A 20,310-nucleotide genomic window follows, 5' to 3' on the forward strand; every position below is an offset into this window, starting at 1 on the left:
ACATTTCATATTTGTCACAGGAAAAATCCAGCAAGAGGAAATCTCAATTCTGAATGTCTATGCCCCAAATACAAGGGCACCCTCATATGTAAAAGAAACACTTCTAAAGCTTATTAAATCACATATTAACCCCACACACTAATAGTGGGAGACTTCAACACCCCACTCTCATCATTGGACAGGTCTTCCAGAGAAAAAGTTAATAAAGAAATAAGGGAACTAACATGTTATATCTCGAATAGACTTATCAGACATCTCTAGGACACTCCATCCAAACATAAGAGAATATACCTTCTTGTCAGCACCTCATGTAACCTTCTCAAAAATTGTCCAAATGCTTGGTAACAAAGCAAACCTCAACAGATAGAAAAAATTTGGAATAACCCCATATATCTTATCAGGTCTCCTTGTTTTAAAGTTGGAATTCTACAACAACACTAATTTCAGAAAATGCACAAACACACATCCATTGAACAACGCTCACCTGAATAGCCAATAGGTCAAAGAAGAAATAAAGGAAGAAATTAAAGACTTCCTAAAATTCATGACCACACAACATACCCATACTTATGGGACACAATGAAAGTGTGTTAAGAGAAAGTTCATAGCATTAAATGCCTACATAGAAATGCTGGGGGAAAAAAATCCCACACTAGTGAGTTAACAGAACACCTAAAAACTCTAGAACAAAAAGAAGTGAACTCACCCAGGAAGTCTAGATGGCAGGAAATAATCAAATTGAGAAGAAAAATCAACAAAATAGAAACAAAGAGAAACAATACAAAAAAATCAATGAGACAAAGAGTTGGTTTTTGGACAAAACCAACAAAATAGACAACCTTTATCAAAACTAACCAAAAGGCAAAAAGAGAAAATATCAAAATTAACAAAATCAGAAATGAAAAGGGGAACATAACAACAGACACGGAGGAAATCCAGAGAATCTTCAGGTCATACTTCAAGAAACTGTATTCCACAAAATTGGAAAACTTAAAGGGAATGGACAATTTTCTGGATATCACTTACCAAAATTAAATCAAAACTAGATAAGCAAATTAAATAGACCTATAACCTCTAAGGAAATAGAAACAGTCATCAAAAGTGTCCCAACCAAAAAAGCCGGGGACCAGATGGTTACGGTGCAGAATTCTACAAGATTTTCAAAGAAGAATTAATACCAATACTCCTCAAATTGTTCCTCATGATAAAAACAGAAGTAACATTGCCAAACCCTTTTTATGAGGCTACAATTACCCTGATATCCAAACCACACAAAGACACTACTAAGCAAGAGAATTACAGGCCAATCTCACTCATGAACGTTGATGTAAAAATACTCAAAAATACTGGCAAACCGAATTTAAGAACACATCAAAAAAATCATCCATCATGACCAAGTAGGCTTCATCCCAGAGATGCAGGGATGGTTCAACACCACTTTATGATAAAAAGTCTTGCAGAGAGCAGGGATAACAAGGAATATACCTAAACATAATAAAGGCAATATAAAACAAGCCAACAGCCAACATCAAACATAAACTAAATGGAGAGAAGTTCAAAGTTCACTTAAATCAGGAATGAGACTAGGTTGTCCACTCTCTCCATATCTATTCAATATAGTAATTGAGGTCATAGCTAGAGCAATAACAACAAAAAGAGATCAAGGAGACACAAATTGGAAAAGAAGAAATCAAACTCTTACTATTTGCTGATGGTATGATAGTTTACATAAGTGACCCCCAAAAAATTCTACCAGAGAACTCCTACAACTCATAAACACTTTCAATAACGTAACAGGATACAAGATTAACTCAAAAAATCAGTAGCCCTCCTGTACACAGATGATAAAAGGGCTGGGGAAGAAATCAAAGAATCAATACCCTTCATAATAACATAAAATATCTGGGGGCAACTCCACCCAAACAAGTGAAACAAGTATGACAAGAACTTTAAATCTTTGAAAAAATAAATAAAAGAAGACACCAGAAAATGAAAAGACCTTCCATGCTCTTGGGTAGGTAGAATTAACATAGTAAAAATGGCAATCTTACCAAAAGCAATCTACAAATTCAATGCAATGCCAATCAAAATCCCAGCAAAATTCTTCACAGACTTCGAAAGAACAATACTCAACTTCATATGAAAAAGCAAAAAACCCAAAATAGCCAAAACAATCCTGTACAATAAAAGAACTTCTGGAGGCATCACCATCCCTGGCTTCAAACTCTACTACAGAGCTACAGTAATGAAAACAGACTGGTATTGGCATAAGAACAGACAGGATGACCAATGGAATCAAATTGGAGACCCAGATATTAATCCACACCCTACAAACAGCTGATTTTTGACAAAGAAGCAAAAAGTATCAAATGGAAAAAAGAAAGCATATTTAACAAGTGGTGCTGCCATAACTAGATATCAACATGTAGAAGAATGAAAATAGACCCATATCTATCACCATGCACAAAACTCAAGTCCAAATGAGTCAAAGACCTCAACATAAAGCCAACCACAATGAACTTTATAGAAGAGAAAGTGGGAAGTACACTTGAACCCATTGGCACAGGAAACCACTTCCTAAATAGAACCCCAGTAGTACAGATACTGAGAGCAGCAATTAATAAATGTGACCTCCTGAAAAGCAAAGGACACAGTCAGCAAGACAAAATGACAGCCTACAGAATGGAAAAAGATCTTCACCAACCCTACATCTGACAGATGACTGATCTCCAAAATATACAAAGAACACAAGAAAGTAGATATCAAAAGAACAAATAATCCAATTTTTTAAAAAATGGGGTACAGACTTAAACAGAGAATTCTCAACAGAGGAATCTAGAATGACAACACTTAAGGAAATACTTGACATCCCTAGCCATCAGAGAAATGAAAATCAAAACAGCTTTGAGATACCATCTTACACTTGTCAGAATGGCCAAGATCAAAAACACTGATGACAACTTATGCTGGAGAGGTTGTGGGGTAAAGGGAACACTCCTGTATTGCTGGTGGAAGTACAAACTGGTACAGCCCCTTTGGATATCAGTATAGTGATTTCTCAGAAAATTAGGAAACAACCTACCTCAAGTCCCAGCAATACCACTTTTGGGTATATACCCAAAGGATGTTCAATCATACTACAAGGATATGTGCTCAACTATGTTCATAGCAGCATTATTCATAATAGCCAGAATCTGGAAACCAGCGAGAAGCCCCTCAACTGAAGAATGGATAAAGAAGATGTGGTACATTTACACAATGGAGTAAAAAATAGTAACATCTTGAAATTTGCAGTCGAATGGATGAATCTAGAAAACAACATATTGAGTGAGGTAACTCAGACCCAGAAAGACAAATATCATATGTACTCACTCATAAGTGGCTTTTAGACATAAAGCAAAGAAAAACCAATGTACAGTCCACAATCCCAGAGAACCTAGACAACAAAAAGAACCCTAAGAGAGACAACATGGATCTAATCTACACGGGAAGTAGAAAAAGACAAGATCTCTGAGTAAATTGGGAGTGTGGGGATCACAGTAGAGGATAGAAAGGGAGAGAGGAGGAAGAGAGGAGGAAGAGAGGGGAGTAAACAAAAATGTATAGCTCAATAAAAACAATTTTTAAAAAAGCCTTGGGCCTAAAGGATACCTAAAAATGAGATAAGAAGACACCATAAAGGTACTTCAGGAGGGGGTCCCAGTGCCAGGTAAAGGGTGACGGAACAGTGGTTACTACCAAAGTTTTGAAACAGATCTTGCTGTCACACAATTCAAGTAAAAGAGAGTGTGACAACCAAAAATTATCATAGCACCAATCAACATTCTTGGACAAACATTCATCATGTAAGTACAAAAGTATAAGCATAGGTAGTATTGGAGTAGAGATGCCGGAAGCTGCCAACCAGTGGTAAATTCTGAAGCAGTTTTCCAAAGTCTTAAAGGCCAATTTCTTCATGAGCCACAATGAGATCCCCACACAGCACATGTGGCTTACAGGAACTCGAGTCCTTCAGAAACTTGGGAAAGGCTTCATGCCAACACTGGCAGCAGTATTCCAGTCGTATCAGATCCGTCTGTACCGTCAGTTACCACGACAAAGAAGTCAAACTCAGTCACAATCTCCTGCCTTCTTGTCATGCTCTTCCTCACTAATGCCATAGGAGGCTGTGAGTGGGCGCTGGCTGGAAAACAGAGCCACACCGCCACAGCTTCTCGGACGAGTGGAGCGGTACCCACTGGTCTTGCGGTTCAGCCGGGAGTTTGTTCTCACAGCATGGAGTCTCAAGGAGGTACACGATATGCTGCTTCTTCCTTCCCCCAATCTAAACTTTTCCTCTTGACCCAGGCTCGAAACCTATCTACCTTCTAGGAGCATATCTTGCGTGTGGCAGATTGGCTGCTCAGTGAGGCTTTCTGACTGGTCTGTCCTTGTACAGGACAAGGCCCACTCCTGCAGCCTTTCTCTGGTTTCTCTTCGCACCCTGTTACTCTTCTTGGTCTCTGACTTTGACCCAATGCCTTCCCTGTCTTCTGAAGCTGCTGCCTTCTTCCCAGGCTTCAGCACCACTCTGATGAAAGCCCTTAGGCACTCGGAGTATCAAAGCAGTGTTTTTACTGCGCCGCCTGTAGATGACGACAAAAAGTGCGTGAAGTTAAATATAAGGAGAGGGAGCCGCTGAACCCCTGGAGCAATCTGCTACTTGGATCACAACGTGCTGGTCCAGGTGAGCCTGCTGTCTTCGTTGTATTTATTTATATATTTTTTCACACGGGGTCTTATGTAACCCAGACCAGCCTCAGACTCACTATGTAGTTCATAGTAACCTTGAACTCTTAATTCTTCTGTCTCCTGAGTAAGTGCCTGTTGGGGTCACAGCGATGTGCCACCAAACCTGCCTTTTCATTTTACCTTTTCAGACTCTAGGCAACCTGATGGCCTGTTGCAAAAGCAACTTGAAAATGAAAACACTTCCCACCAAGGCTCCTCTACTCTCCAAAACTTCCCCCAGTACCAGACAGCCTTACCTTCCAAAGCCTTCTGGAAGCAGTCAGCCATTCCCAAGACCTGGAGGGTTCTGCCACAGATAGCCACTTGATAGACGTTTCCAAGAAATGTTGGCAAGGTATTTCATAAGGCACAATGGGACACAAGGGGTCAGGATTCAGAGGAAAAAGAATAGAAAAGCTAACTAGAAAAAAATTCTGTACTTTTTCTTTTTCAGATACTTTTGGAAAAGTTAATGCTGTGGATGGCATCCTTTGGGTATCACCAACCCCCTTTTTGTTCCTCTCTACCTCCACCTTCTGTCCCTCCCTATCCCACCTTCTGTCCCTCCCTACCCCACCTTCTGTCCCTCTCCAGCTCCACCTTCTGTCCCTCCCTACCCCACCTTCTGTCCCTCCCTACCCCCTTCTTTCCCTCCCTACTCCACCTTCTGTCCCTCTCCAGCTCCACCTTCTGTCCCTCCCTACCCCACCTTCTGTCCCTCCCTACCCCCTTCTTTCCCTCCCTACTCCACCTTCTGTCCCTCCCTACCCCACCTTCTGTCCCTCCATACCCCACCTTCTGTCCCTCCCTACCTCACCTTCTGTCCCTCCCTACTCCCCCCTTCTGTCCCTCCCTACTCCCCCCTTCTGTCCCTCCCTACTCCCCCCTTCTGTCCCTCCCTATCTCTTTGCTCCTTTTTTTCTGAGAGGATGTGAGACAAGCTATTTGTGTACCAATGATGGCACCCTGGGGCTGGGATTCTAGCTCTGCTACTTAGAGGAATGATTTCTGAGTTACTGAGTCTTAGGGCTCTTTCTGTTAGGTTTCTTTTGCTTTTTTATTTATAGTCAAATATCTTCTTGACATGTGGACTAGAACTTAAATTGTAGTCCGGGCTGTCTCAAGCTCATGATTCTCCAGCCTCAGCCTCCCGAGTACTACAATTGCAGTCATGAGCCACAATGTGTAGCTTGTCTGTTTGTTAGATTGTTTGTGTACCGCTGAGGATTGAATCAGTATCAAATGGTGATGCAGCTGGGAAAGAGAGACTCACAGATGTGTAGAGAAAACCTGCCAAGTTTATCCACTGAGTCTTAGAGAATATGCAGGAATATTTATTTGCTGGTTTGTTTATTGATGTGTAGCCCAGGCTGGCCTAGACTCTTGGCAACTGTCAGTCACTCCTATGTGCTGGGATTCCAGGCTTGAGACACTAAGCCCTGTTACCAACTCAGCTTGTAGTCACTGAACCTACCTTCCATGAGAGTGTGTTACGTTAGCCAATGACTCGCTGACTAAATTGGAATTGAAAATTAGTTGGGCATCATTTTTTTTTTTTTTTTTAGTTTCACAAGGTTAGCATGAAGACCGCACTTCCTTGTCAAATATAAGGTCTTTTCTGAAGGTCAGCAGGCGATTCCTCAGAGGGACCGAATTCAGGCCCCCCTCCCACTGCGTTTCCTTTCTCCTTTGTGGCCTGGTCTCAACTGAAGACCCAGACCACAGACCTCACTGCTGACAGAACTCGTCCTGGCTTTACTGTCAACATTAGGTTACAGTATGATTAGCCTACAGCTGCCTGAGCCTGCTGGGGCATAGAAAGTTCCCTGGGGTAACTTAAATTTAGATCTAGCAGCTTTCCCTTCTTGACAGGTGTGAATCCGTGCAGTGTTAGAACTCTAGACCAAATGAGCAAACTAAAGCAGCCAAGTGCCGGCTCTACACTCATTCATGGTCTCCGGGCCTTCCTCTATCAAGATTAAAAGAGACGAGGGCCAATACTCAAATGATAATTATTAACCTGGCCTTTAATCTTCTTTCTCCAATCAAGTATGATATTAGAGCTTCGTGTCTGCGTTGAGTTTTAGAGTTTTCCAGAATGAGTCTGAGTTCAGTTTTACAGTAGCATTCTTTCTGCATCGAAATAGACCCGTGGTTTCTATGCTGGGCCCTCCAGCACAGACCAGATGCAGAAGGGCCTCCTCCCAACCCCCACCCCACCATCACCCCCAATTTAATACCACCACTGAGGGGATTGGGCAGAGGCCAAGCCGCAGGGTTTCCTGGAGGCTCAAGGCCTTGGTTGTCTGCAAGCGCTCTCCCTTCCTGCCACCAAGGCTGGCGATACTTCCTCAGCTTCTCAGCTGACCCTGCAGCACACATTCATTTATTTTTCCTGAATTCAGCTTGTCAAAATATTCTAGGGTCAAGACCCTTGCTGTTTCCAAGCCAACCCCTCCCCTTTGCATTTCCCAGGGATCATCTTGAGAAAGTGACTCTTTTGTCTAGTTTCAAACCAGCTGACTCAATGGAATCACAGCTGTGTGTGTGCATGTGCGTGTGAGTTTGAATGTGCTAACACAGGAGTGCATGTGTGTACTCCCATGTGCTATGACATGTGTGCGTGTGTGCGTGTGTGTACTTCCATGAGCTATGACATGTGTGCGTGTGTGTACTCCCATGTGCTATGACATGCATGTGTGTGTGTATATACTCCCATGTGCTATGACATGCATGTGGACATCAGAGGAGTGGTTCTCATGGATCCATTCAGTCCTCTTGTTTGGTGGTAAGTGTCCTTACCTGCTGAGCTTGGTCTCCTGACCCCATGAAGCTTCTAGAGATTGACTTTTTTCATCTATCATAAAGCATCTGAGGTTCATTCATTTTTTTTCCTGCAGGTGTCAGAAGCTCATCCCTTTTATTGCTCGGGGAGTTCCTCAGATTGAATATACCACAGTTTGGATAACCATTGACCAGATTTAGGGACATCTGAGTCATTTCCAGCTTGGGCTAATCATGAATCAAGCTATCATAAACATTCTTATACAAGTTTATCATGTGAAGATAAGCTTTTATTTCACTTGGGTGACCACTTAGATGAGTGACGGCTGGGTTGCCTGTTAAACACAAGTGTTACTTTATAAGAAACTGCAAGACTGCTGGTCGGTGGTGGTGCACACCTTTAATCCCAGCACTTGAGAGGCAAAGGCAGGCACATCTCAGTGAGGCCAGCCTGGTCTACAGAGTGAGTTCCAGGACAGCTAGGGCTGCTACACAAAGAAACCCTGTCTCTGGGCGAGAGAGAGAGAGAGAGAGAGAGAGAGAGAGAGAGAGAGAGAGGTGGGAGTGTCATATATCAATCTGTTGATTTCATTGGTTAAGCAATAAAGAAACTGCTTGGCCCTGATAGGTTAAAACATAGGTGGGAGGAGTAAACAGAACAGAATGCTGAGAGGAAGAGGAAGTGAGCTCAGAGACGCCATGCTCCCCTCTCCCGGACAGAGGCAATAGCTCTGCTCTCTGAAGCAGACGCATGAAGCTCAGACCCAGGATGGACGTAGGCTAGAATCTTCCCGGTAAGTGCACCTTGGGATGCTACACACATGATTGGAAATGGGCTAGTCCAGGTACGAGAGTTAGCCGAGAAGAGGCTCGATATAATGGGCCAAGCAGTGTTTAAAAGAATACAGTGTCCGTGTAATTATTTCAGGGTATAAGCTAGCCAGGCAGCCGGGTGCCGGGGACGCAGCCCAGCCGCTCTAATTACCGAGAGAGAGAGAGAGAGAGAGAGAGAGAGAGAGAGAGAGATTAATAAATGTTTTTCTAAAGAGAGAATGTTCCTCTGTCTTGTCAGTGGGGCAAATCAATATAGTGTTGATCTAATAAGTCACTATGCTCAGCAACAGTAAGACTAAAATTTGAACAGTAAGACTAAAATTTTAGTAAGACTAAAAATTGAACACCATTTCTGGGTATATTTCCTACATTCCTGTGTATACTGGACTTTTGGATATATACTCTGAATTTTATATGGATATATAAAATAGTTCTCTCTGTCTGTCTCTGTGTCTGTGATAAAAAAGCAGAAAAGAGATCAGTGAAGGATGGAGAGAAGGGAGGAAGGGGACAATCTAGAGATAAGGTCAGACTATATGATCCATTTTAAATCATCTTTATGAAAAACAACACCACATACAGTATATACCACTAACAAAAAAGAAATATTCAAGTATTTCTATATCAATGGCACCTAAACTTTTTGCTATCAAAAAGTCAATCAATAGAACTGTATCTTTAAATTACCTTCATCTATCATATGCCTCCATCACTTAAAGCCATTGCCAAAATCTCCTTTAGAGGAGACTAAAAGGAACTTCAACACACACACCCGAGAACATTCACACACAATCACATATATACATGCACACCACACACACACACACACACACACACACACACACACGGCATAAGTTCAGCAACTCTTTTCTCTAGTAGTCTCCAATAATTACTTTATTGGTTTATTGAACCCAATAAATTTCCAGATATTAGAAGTATAATTTTGAGAGATGTAATCTTTGAAACAAAATTTTGTTACAACAAATTAGATGGTTTTGTATATACTGATGCATAGATGGGCCTATGTAGGTAAAGGCTGCTTGTTCATTCCCAGCCAACTCACACAGAAATATACTAATTAAAACACTGCTTGCCGTATTAGCTTAGGTGTCTTATTAACTAACTCCTACATCTTAAATTAACCCATTTCTATTATTCTGTGTGTCACCACAAAGCTGTGACTTACCAGGTAAAGTTCCAGCATCTGTCTCCTTCAACAGTTACATGGCATCTCTCTGACTCCACCTTCTTTCCTTCTCTATTTCTGCTCAGAATTCCCACCTTGCTCTATTCTGTGATGCCATAGGCCTAAGTAGCTTCTTTATTCATTAACCAATAAAAGCAACATACACAGCAGGACTTCCCACACTATTCCCCTTTTCTGTCTAATTAAAAGGTTTTAACTTTAATATAGTAAAATTACGAATAAAAAACAGTTATCAAACAATAATTATAATTACAATATTTAGTCCACTTACATTTGACAAATTAAGGAAAATACCCTATCATCTATTCTATCTTCGGGAGTCTAAAGTTTTATATCTAATTTATCCTTTATTATAACTAAGGAAAACTGTAACTATCTTTCTTCAACTCTTCAAAGACCCCAGAAGGATACAATATTACCTAAGTAAATAGGAAGTGCATTTTAAGCAACTTTCAAAACTCTAGAATTGATAGTCACCTAAGGTTCTTCTGTAACATTGGGGCATCCATCTTCAAACCATTCAAAGGCTTACAGAATATGATATTTAAATGTTTTAAGAGCTTAGACTTTTCTTAACAATGAGACACATCTGCTCTTGGCAGCACCAATTTACTTCAAGAAGATGATGGGCATTGAAGAAGTTCCTTGTGGAATTTGTTAGCCATTTGGGCAAGAAACTGCTCTTGCCTGGACTGCTTGATGGTATGCTGCATGAACTAGACATGCAAGATCCACAAAAAAAATGATTACTGAACTTATATAAAGGTGACACAGTCCTTCAGTGTTCCTACTTCATAAAAAATGTCTGCCAGACATTCTGCAGGATACAGAAGAAAGTGACTGACAAACTGCCGATACAGGCAAAACAGTCTTTCAAATTTCCTGCTTTATGGAAAAGTTTGCCAGATACTATGGGCCTGTAGGCTGAAGTATTCATCTTATAGAATATCCCCCCTTTAAATATAAACAAACATTTATAAACAACAATTTAGGGAATTTGGGTATTGTTCTTTAGACTACTTTCTGTTGATTGGGGGTGCTGTTAATCAGGTCTTTCATGGGGTCTCCTTGTGGCAGGTCCATCTCAGCCAGCAGTCCTGAAGCTGTCATGGATGTTGAACCATCTGGGCCACTGCTTCAGGGGCTCTTGTTTGATCAAACCATATTAGCCAGTAAAGAATCCACAGCTTTCTATCCTCTGTAGAAACAAAAGCAGAATCTCTTTTCCAAAGCATCAAATTCTTAGACCCAAATTATGAAATCAAGATACCTTTAAAATATATATATTGATTTAGCTTAGCAGCCTGTACAATGAAATGTCTTTCTGTACTTAACTCATTCACAGTCAAAAAATTTCAAAGAAAACACAATAATATATATAATCCAGAATTTCTGTATATTTTCCATCCTTATGTGGCTTGGATTTCTTACTCTATTACTTTTTCTAAAAGTTTAATATTTATTTTATTATTTTACTCCTTTAATCTATGACTGTCTATACTCTTTTATATTATAACTATCTATACTCTTTTTCCTCTCTCTCCCAAGCCTATGTACATTTATCCAATGTACCCATTGATGTGACTCATTGTGACCCATTCAGAGGTCTTTTTCATCTGAATCTGTCTTTGTTGAGTATCTGTAATCATTTTCTGACCAGGAGCATTTTTTTAAATGCAAAGTGGGCATGGCTAGGACCAACTCAACTGCCCTGTCTGTCAGCTCCACCCCATCCTACATGGCAGAGGCATACATGTTCACTACCTCTGAGAGCCATGCACATGGCCCCAACTCCACCATCACAGTGGGTCTATGTCACCATTAAGCAATTTGTAACATGCTGCTCAAAGACCCCATTTAAGTGCTTGGCCAGAGCTGTTCTTTAAAAAAGCATGAACCAGGAAGCCCTCCCCTAAAGAAGCCATGCAGTCTTCACTGCCAATGCTGAGTCAGGAAGACCTCTCTTAAAGAAGTCATGGTGCCCCTGCTTGCCACCAGCAAACAGAGCCCATCTGGGGAAAAATGTGACTACCAAGAAGCACTAAATTCTGTTCTTTTGTAACTAGAATTATGAAGTCATAAAACAATCCCACACCAGTCCAGAAGAATGGATAATAAAAAGGGTTATTTATTTGAGGGGAAAATTTACAGATCACCATCCCAAACAACAGTCCTGTTGTTGCAAACAGAGAGTCAAGCAGCCCAACAGGAGCCAGAAGCCAAAAGAGAGAGCGCCTGGTTCCTGCTGCCTTTTAAAAGTATAAGAGACCATGCCCCAGTGGGCTAGTCTCTTCAAGGCTATTGGCTGAAGGAGCAGAAGGAGCTCCCACAGCACCACCCCCTTTTGTTTAAGTAAGAGAGTTCCAAACCTGATACAAAACAATATACACTAGGAACAGATGTCAAGTATAAGATTAGAATTACATGCAGGAGGCGGGGACTGGCGGGGACCAGCGGGGACCGCCGCAGGTGGCGGGGACCAGCACGCAACACCGAGAGCAGATCACACCACTACAATTAAAGCAAAGAGGTAGGCCTTTTGTTGGCAAGGTCCCTGGCAATCGGGGCGCCTAGTGCTGTTCCTGAAAACCCTTCTGAGGGGTGAGAGGGATCTTGGCCCACGGCAGAAGCCAGGAAACAGAGCGAGGGCATTTTGTAAGAGAAGCCCCTGGCCAGCAGGGAAACCTGATCCGGTTTTAAAAGACCCATTAGATAGCATTGATAGGAAGAGATAGGCAGGCGCCAAGGCAAGAACTCACCCAATGATCTGAAAAACAACAAAAGGACATGAACACCCTAATACAGAAGAAGTGGAAAATTGACTTTTTGAAAGCAATAGAGTCCCTTAAACAACATGTAAAAAACGCCCTTATAGAAATGGATGAGAAGTATAACAAAAAGTTTGAAGAAATGAGTAAATACATATGTGATACCCTGGGAAACAAAGAAAAAACAATCAAACAGGCAATGGAAACAGTTCAAGAATTGAAAACTGAAATGGAAGCAAGGAAGAAAACACAAACTGAGGACCAGCTGAATATGGAAAATCTAGGTCAATGAGCAGAGTCTACAGAAACAAACATAATCAATAGAATACAAGAGATAGAAGAAAGAATCTCAGATTCTGAGGACACCATAGAGAAAATAAACGCACTGATCAAAGAAAACAGCAAAGCCAACAAATTCTCATCACAAAACATTCAGGAAATATGGGAAACAATGAAAAGACCAAACCTAAGAATAATAGGAATAGAAGAAGGAGAAGAGTCACAACTCAAAGGCCCAGAAAATATTTTTAAAAAATTTTGGAAGAAAACTTTCCCAACATAAAAAAAGATATTCCTTTGAATATTCAAGAAGCATACAGAACACCAAACAGACTGGATAAAAGAAAAATATGCCCTTGCCATATAATAATCAAAACAAAAATATATACAGGTTTAAGAAAGAATATTAAGAGCTGCAAAGGAAAAAGTCCAAGTAAATTATAAAGTAAACCAATCAGACTTACACCTGACTTCTTTATGGAAACCATGAAAGCCAGAAGGTCCTGGATAGAGGCACTGCAAAAACTAAGAGACCATGGATGCAAGCCCAGATTACTATACCCAGCCAAGCTATTGTTCCCAATCAATGGAGAAAACAAGACATTCCAGGATAAGAACAAATTTAAGCAATACGTAGCCACGAATCCAGCCCTACAGAAAGTAATAGAAGAAAAATCGCAACCCAAGGAATCCAACATTGCCAACACTGCCTACAATAACTCAGGCATCGAGCAACCCTTAACCAGCACAACTCAAAGAAGGGAGACACACAAACTCTACTACCAAATACAAGAAGAATAACCAGAGTAAACAACCACTGGTCATTAATATCACTTAATATTAATGGGCTCAATTCACCTATAAAAGGCACAGGCTAAGAGATTGGATACGAAAATAGGATCCAACGTTCTGCTGTTTGCAAGAAACACATCTCAACCACAAAGACAGGCATCTACTCAGAGTAAAGGGTTGGGAAAAGGTGTTTCAAGCAAATGGTCCTAAGAAAAAAGCAGGTGTGTCATTACTAATTTCTAACAAAACAGACTTCAAACTAAAATCAATCAGAAGAGATCGAGATGGACACTTTATACTCATAGCAGGAACAATTCATCAGGATGACGTCTCAATCCTGAATATCTACGCCCCTAATATAAAAGCACCCACTTATGTAAAAGAAATAGTACTAGAACTCAAGGCAGACATCAAACCACACACACTAGTAGTAGGAGACTTCAACACACCTCTCTCTCCAAGGGACAGGTCAATCAGACAGAAACCTAATAGAGAATTAAGAGAAATATTGGGGGTAATGAAGCAAATGGGCTTAACAGACATGTTCAAACATTCCACCCAAATAGGAAAGGATATATTTTCTTCTCTGCAGCTCATGGAACCTTCTCAAAAATTGACCACATACTCGGAAACAAAGGACACCTCCACAGATACAAAAAAATATCAGTGTCCACATGTGTCTTATGAGATCACCACGGATTAAATTTAGAAGGCAACAACAATGCTACTCCCACAAAGCCGACAAACTCATGGAAACTGAACAGTCAACTACTGAACCACACCTGGGTCAAGGAAGAAATTAAGAAAGAAATTAAAGTCTTCCTAGAATTTAATGAAAATAAAGAGACAACATACTCAAACCTATGGGACACTATGAAAGCAGTCCTAAGAGGAAAGTTCATAGCACTAAGTGTCCACTTAAAAAAAACAGAGAATGCATACATTGGGGACTTAATAGTACACCTGAAAACTCTAGAAATAAATGAAGCAGTCATGCCCAGGAGGAGTAGAAGACTGGAAATAATCAAACTGAGGGCAGAAATCAACAAACTAGAAACACAGAAAACAGTCCAAAGAATCAATGAAACAAAATGTTGGTTCTTGGAGAAAATCAACAAGATCGACAAACCCCTATCCAAACTAATTAAACAACAGAGAGAGAACACACAAATAAATAAGATCAGAAATGAAAAGGGGAACATAACCACAGACACAGAGGAAACTCAGAGAATCATTAGATCTTACTACAAAAGCCTGTATGCCACAAAACTGGAAAATACAAAAGAAATGGACATTTTTTTAAATAAGTACCATATACCAAAGCTAAACCAAGACCAGGTGAACGATCTAAATAGACCTGTTAGTTGCGAAGAACAAGAAACCTTTATGATAAAGGTCTTGGAGAGATTAGCGATACAAGAGTCATACCTAAATATAATAAAAGCTATTTACAGCAAGCTGACAGCTAACATTAAATTAAACGGAGAAAAACTCAAAGCCATCCCACTAAAATCAGAAACACGACAAGGATGTCCACTCTCTCCATACCTCTTCAATATAGTGCTTGAAGTTCTAGCAATAGCAATAAGACAACATAAGGGGATTAAGGGGATTCGTATTGGAAAGGAAGAAGTTAAGTTTTCGTTATTTGCAGATGATATGATAGTATACATAAGCGACCCCAAAAACTCTACCAAAGAACTCCTACAGCTGATAAACACCTTTAGTAATGTGGCAGGATATAAGATCAACTCCAAAAAATCAGTTGCCTTCCTATAAACTAAGGATAAGGAAGCAGAGAGGGAAATCAGAGAAGCATCACCTTTCACGATAGCCACAAATACCATAAAATATCTTTGGGTAACTCTGACCAAGGAAGTGAAAGATCTATTTGACAAGAACTATAAGTCTTTGAAGAAAGAAATTGAAGAAGACACCAGAAAATGGAAGGACCTCCTTTGCTTTTGGATTGGGAGAATCAACATAGTAAAAATGGCAATTCTACCAAAAGCAATCTATAGATTCAATGCAATCCCCATCAAAATCCCATCAAAATTTTTCACATATCTGGAGAAGACAATAATCAACTTTATATGAAAAAACAAAAAACTCAGGATAGCCAAAACAATCTTATACAATAAAGGATCGTTGTGGCGGACCTCTCGACCGGCGAGAAAGAACAACCACCACATCAGGATTCCACTCAGATCACGCTTTACTGGAGTACCCTTGATTGATGGGGAGCATGAAATGAGGGGGGCAGGAAAACAAGGGGCAGTAAGGGAAGGGCAGGGAGAGCATGAAGCGAAGGGGCAGGGAGCTAAGGGGCAGGGAGCTAAGGGGAGAGACAACATGAAGCGAAGTGGCAAAGGGCACTTAGGCAGCTGCTTAAATAGGGAATTGGCACACGGGTCGCCCTGTGATTGGCTGCCACCAACAGCTGACACCAGACTGCATTGGGATAGGCTCAAGGATCCTCTTGCACTGCGCATGCGGTAAGCGGGGGACGCAGCTCTCAAAGGCATAGCCAAATATGGAGTTGTTTATTTCCGACAAGACAGGATGTCGGCGCCATCTTGTAATGGCGATCCTGTCCGGCTCACTACAGATTGTCTGGAGGTATTACCATCCCTGACTTCAAACTCTATTACACAGCTACAGTATTGAAAACAGCTTGGTATTGGCATAAAAACAGAGAAGTCGACCAATGGAATCGAATAGAAGACCCTGACTTTAACCCACAAACCTATGAACACCTGATTTTTGATAAAGGAGCCAAAAGTATACAATGGAAAAAAGAGAGCATCTTCAACAAATTGTGCTGGCAAAACTGGATGTCAATCTGTAGAAGAATGAAAATAGATCCATATCTATCACCGTTCACAAAACTCAAGTCCAAATGGATTAAAGACCTCATTATCAGTCTGAACACACTGAACCTGATAGAAGAGAAAGTGGGAAGTACTCTACAACACATGGGCACAGGAGACCACTTCCTATGTATAACCTCAGCAGCACAGACCTTAAGGGCCTCATTGAACAAATGGGACCTCCTGAGACTGAGAAGCTTCTGTAAAGCAAAGGACACTGTCACTAAGACAAATAGGCAACCCACTTACTGGGAGAAGATCTTCACCAACCCCACAACTGACAAAGGTCTGATCTCCAAAATATATAAGAACTCAAGAAACTAGACTGTAAAAGGCTAATCAACCCAATTATACAATGGGGCACTGAGCTGAACAGAGAGTTCTCAACAGAAGAACTTCAAATGGCCAAAAGACACTTAAGGTCATGCTCAACTTCCTTAGCGATCAGGGAAATGCAAATCAAGACAACTTTAAGATACCATCTTACACATGTCAGAATGGCTAAAATAAAAAACACCAATGATAGCTTTTGCTGGAGAGGTTGTGGAGAAAGGGGTACACTCATCCATTGCTGGTGGGAAGGCAAACTTGTGCAACCACTTTGGAAAGCAGTGTGGCGGTTTCTCAGGAAATTCGGGATCAACCTACCCTTGGACCCAGCAATATCACTCTTGGGAATATACCCAAGAGAGGCCTTATCATACAACAAAAGTATATGCTCAACTATGTTCATAGCAGCATTGTTTGTAATAGCCAGAACCTGGAAACAACCTAGATGCCTTCAATGGAAGAATGGATGAAGAAAGTATGGAATATATACATATTAGAGTACTACTCAGCAGTAAAAAACAATGACATATTGAATTTTGCATGCAAATGGATGGAAATAGAAAACACTATCCTGAGTGAGGTAAGCCAGACCCAAAAAGAGGAACATGGGATGTACTCACTCATATTTGGTTTCTAGCCATAAATAAAGGACATTGAGCCTATAATTAGTGATCCGAGAGAAGCTAAATAAGAAGGAGAACATACAGGCATCCTCCTGAATTAACCTTCATCGGGTGATGAAAGGAGACAGAGACAGAGACCCAATTTGGAGCACCGGACAGAAATCTCAAGGTCCAAATCAGGAGCAGAAGGAGAGAGAGCACGAACAAGGAACTCAGGACCGTGAGGGGTGCACCCACACACTGAGACAATGGGGATGTTCTATCGAGAACTCACCAAGGCCAGCTGGCCTGGGTCTGAAAAAGCCTGGGATAAAACCAGACTCGCTGAACATAGCGGACAATGAGGACTACTGAGAACTCAAGAACTATGGCAATGGGTTTTTGATCCTACTGCACGTACTGACTTTGTGGGAGCCTAGGCAGTTTGGATGCTCACCTTACTAGACCTGGATGGAGGTGGGTGGCCTTTGGACTTCCCACAGGGCAGGGACCCTGATTGATATTTGGGCTGACGAGGGAGGGGAACTTGATTGGGGGAGGGGGAGGGAAATGGGAGTTGGTGGCTGGGAAGAGACAGAAATCTTTAATAAATAAATAAATAAAATAAAAAATAAAAAAATATTAGAATTACAATTAGCATAAACAATATTAAGCAAGGAACATATGCTAAATGTTCTAATAAACATTCTATCCTTATATAGGAAATGGCTTGTCTAGATCATAAGAGTACAGTAACTACGACTATGTAATCTTCAACTCCATCAAAGGCGTGAGAAGGGAGATAATATTACATGAGCAGGCAGGAAGTACAATCAAGCAGCTTCCAAAGTGAGCAATATATGATGGAGACAATTAGCTACCTGAGCAAACACCCAAAGTCTCATTTTGCAACGTTGAAGCAACCAACTTAGGTTAAGGCTTAGTGTAACTGAAAGACCATTTTCAGAGTCAAAAAATTTTTCAAGACCATTTTACCTTGTCTTGGCAATATTTGACAGTCTGCTATGCATTTCCGGATACTATGTAACTTGTCAGTGGTTGAGGCATTGTCAGTTCCTTGCCCAAAGTCCAGTTTTGCCAAGAAGAAAACAAGCTCCAAGTGGAGAATGCTCAACATTCTCTCGGGAATAGATTGGTGCTGTCAGAAGCAATCATGTCTCATGTCAACAGAACCCTAAATTATTTAAATACCATGTTCCACAGATCCTTGAAGTGGTTGAAGAATATCTATCTAGACAGAATACAACCTCTATGTATCTAAAGAACCTAATTGATCTAACTGTATGTACAACAAACATGAACAACTACTGACTTATAATAATATAAAATATACCCTAAAAGTTGTATCAATATACAAAATGTCCTAAACTGAGGTTGAAACATACATATATACAATCTGACAAAATAACTTTGTATATATGTATAATGTAAACAAAAGTAACAAATATAATTTGAACTTGTATCAATATTCAAAACTATACCAATGTAAATTATCCATAAATAATAGCTCACAAGTATCCACTCTATTACCCACTATTACTATTTCATCCTTTTTTGTGAACAAGCATAGTTTTCACCCAAAGCCTCTATCTAGTATAACAACCCTTAAGCAGTGTTCCCAACCCCATGGACAAACTTTTTTGAGAATAGGGAGTGTCGTCTTCTAGAATTGCTTCCACTATCATCGGAGTGAGGTTTTCTTAATGGGATCCTGCAAAAATTAAGTGGAGTTTAAATTCCAAAAATACTATCTAGTATAGTTGCAAAAATTTCTGAGCAGTCAAGAGGTTTTTGTTTTGTTTGTTTGTTTTTCAAAGTTCTCATTTGGAGTACTGGCCAGAATATGAGAAAGTGCACTGTTTCAGCAGCTGTCTTATAGTAGGGTGTCTACATCACGATGTCATCGCAGTTAGGTGGAGTGATTGCTGTGGAGCCCCATCTTCTTCCTGGAAACTTCGAAGATTACTGCAGGAAAAGAATCTGTAGGAAAATCTATTGTTCATCATAGAAAACTTAAACATTATTTATATAGACATATACAGACATACATAGTCAATGAAAGGTATGATAGAGACAAAAATAGATATGAAGAAAATACTTTTTAACTTTTTTTTCTTTCTATCCCATATCATATGGCTCTTGACATGAAACAGAAACTCTGAATTTTTTTTCTTTTTTTACATTTTTTTATTGAGAAAAGGAAAAAAAAAACAAGTTTCTGCCTCCTCCCAGCCTCCCATTTCCCTCCCTCTCCTCCCACCCTTCTCCCCTTCCTCCCACCCTTCTCCCCCTCCCCCTACTCCTCTCCCCCTCCCTCTCGAGTCCAAAGAGCAGTCAGGGTTCCCTGCCCTGTGGAAAGTCCAAGGTCCTCACCCCTCCATCCATATCTAGGAAGGTGAACATCCAAACTGACTAGGCTCCCACAAAACCAGCACATTAAGTAGGATCAAAACCCCGTGCCATTGTCCTTGGCTTCTCATCAGCCCTCATTGTCCGACATGTTCAGAGAGTCTGGTTTTATCCCATGTTTTTTCAGTCACAGTCCAGCTGGCCTTGGTGAGCACCCAATAGATCAGCCCCACTGTCTCCGTGGGTGGGTGCACCCCTTGTGGTCCCGACTTCTTTGCTCATGTTCTCCCTCCTTCTGAATTTTTCTTTTAACAACATGCTTGGATTTAGAGAAGGACAGAGCCATTGTCCAACTCCAAAACCAGCTCTATATATTCATAAATACACACACACATATATACATCAGATATATATAGATATAGCTATATCAGATACCTGATCTCATAAATTGGATTTCTTTTTCTCAATGATCCTTAGTGCCTAGTTAATTTTCCTTCTGTCAGTTTCCAAATATCCAGGGTCTCTTGAATTTTTGAAGATGAGCATTTACCTGCAAAGACAAGAACAGAACCCTGCCCCAACAGTTTCCTTACCACCTGTATGGTTGTCACTGTTGTGGATGAACTGTCATTTCTCTGTTTCAATAGGTTTCACTTTTTCAAAATGAATCTTTATTAATATTGGTGGTATCTATAATTTTTCTT

The 20,310-nt window shown here is 40.6% G+C and overlaps 1 pseudogene; it reads right to left on the bottom strand.

The window, feature by feature from the left end:
* LOC121445606 overlaps positions 1 to 7,599 on the bottom strand; it is a 66,847-nt pseudogene extending 59,248 nt beyond the window's left edge.
* Positions 7,600 to 20,310: the final 12,711 nt, after the last annotated feature.

The sequence above is a fragment of the Microtus oregoni genome, unplaced genomic scaffold (genome assembly GCF_018167655.1).
Source record: "Microtus oregoni isolate MIOR12 unplaced genomic scaffold, Mior012 000227F_ref0000016, whole genome shotgun sequence".
NCBI lineage: Eukaryota > Metazoa > Chordata > Mammalia > Rodentia > Cricetidae > Microtus > Microtus oregoni.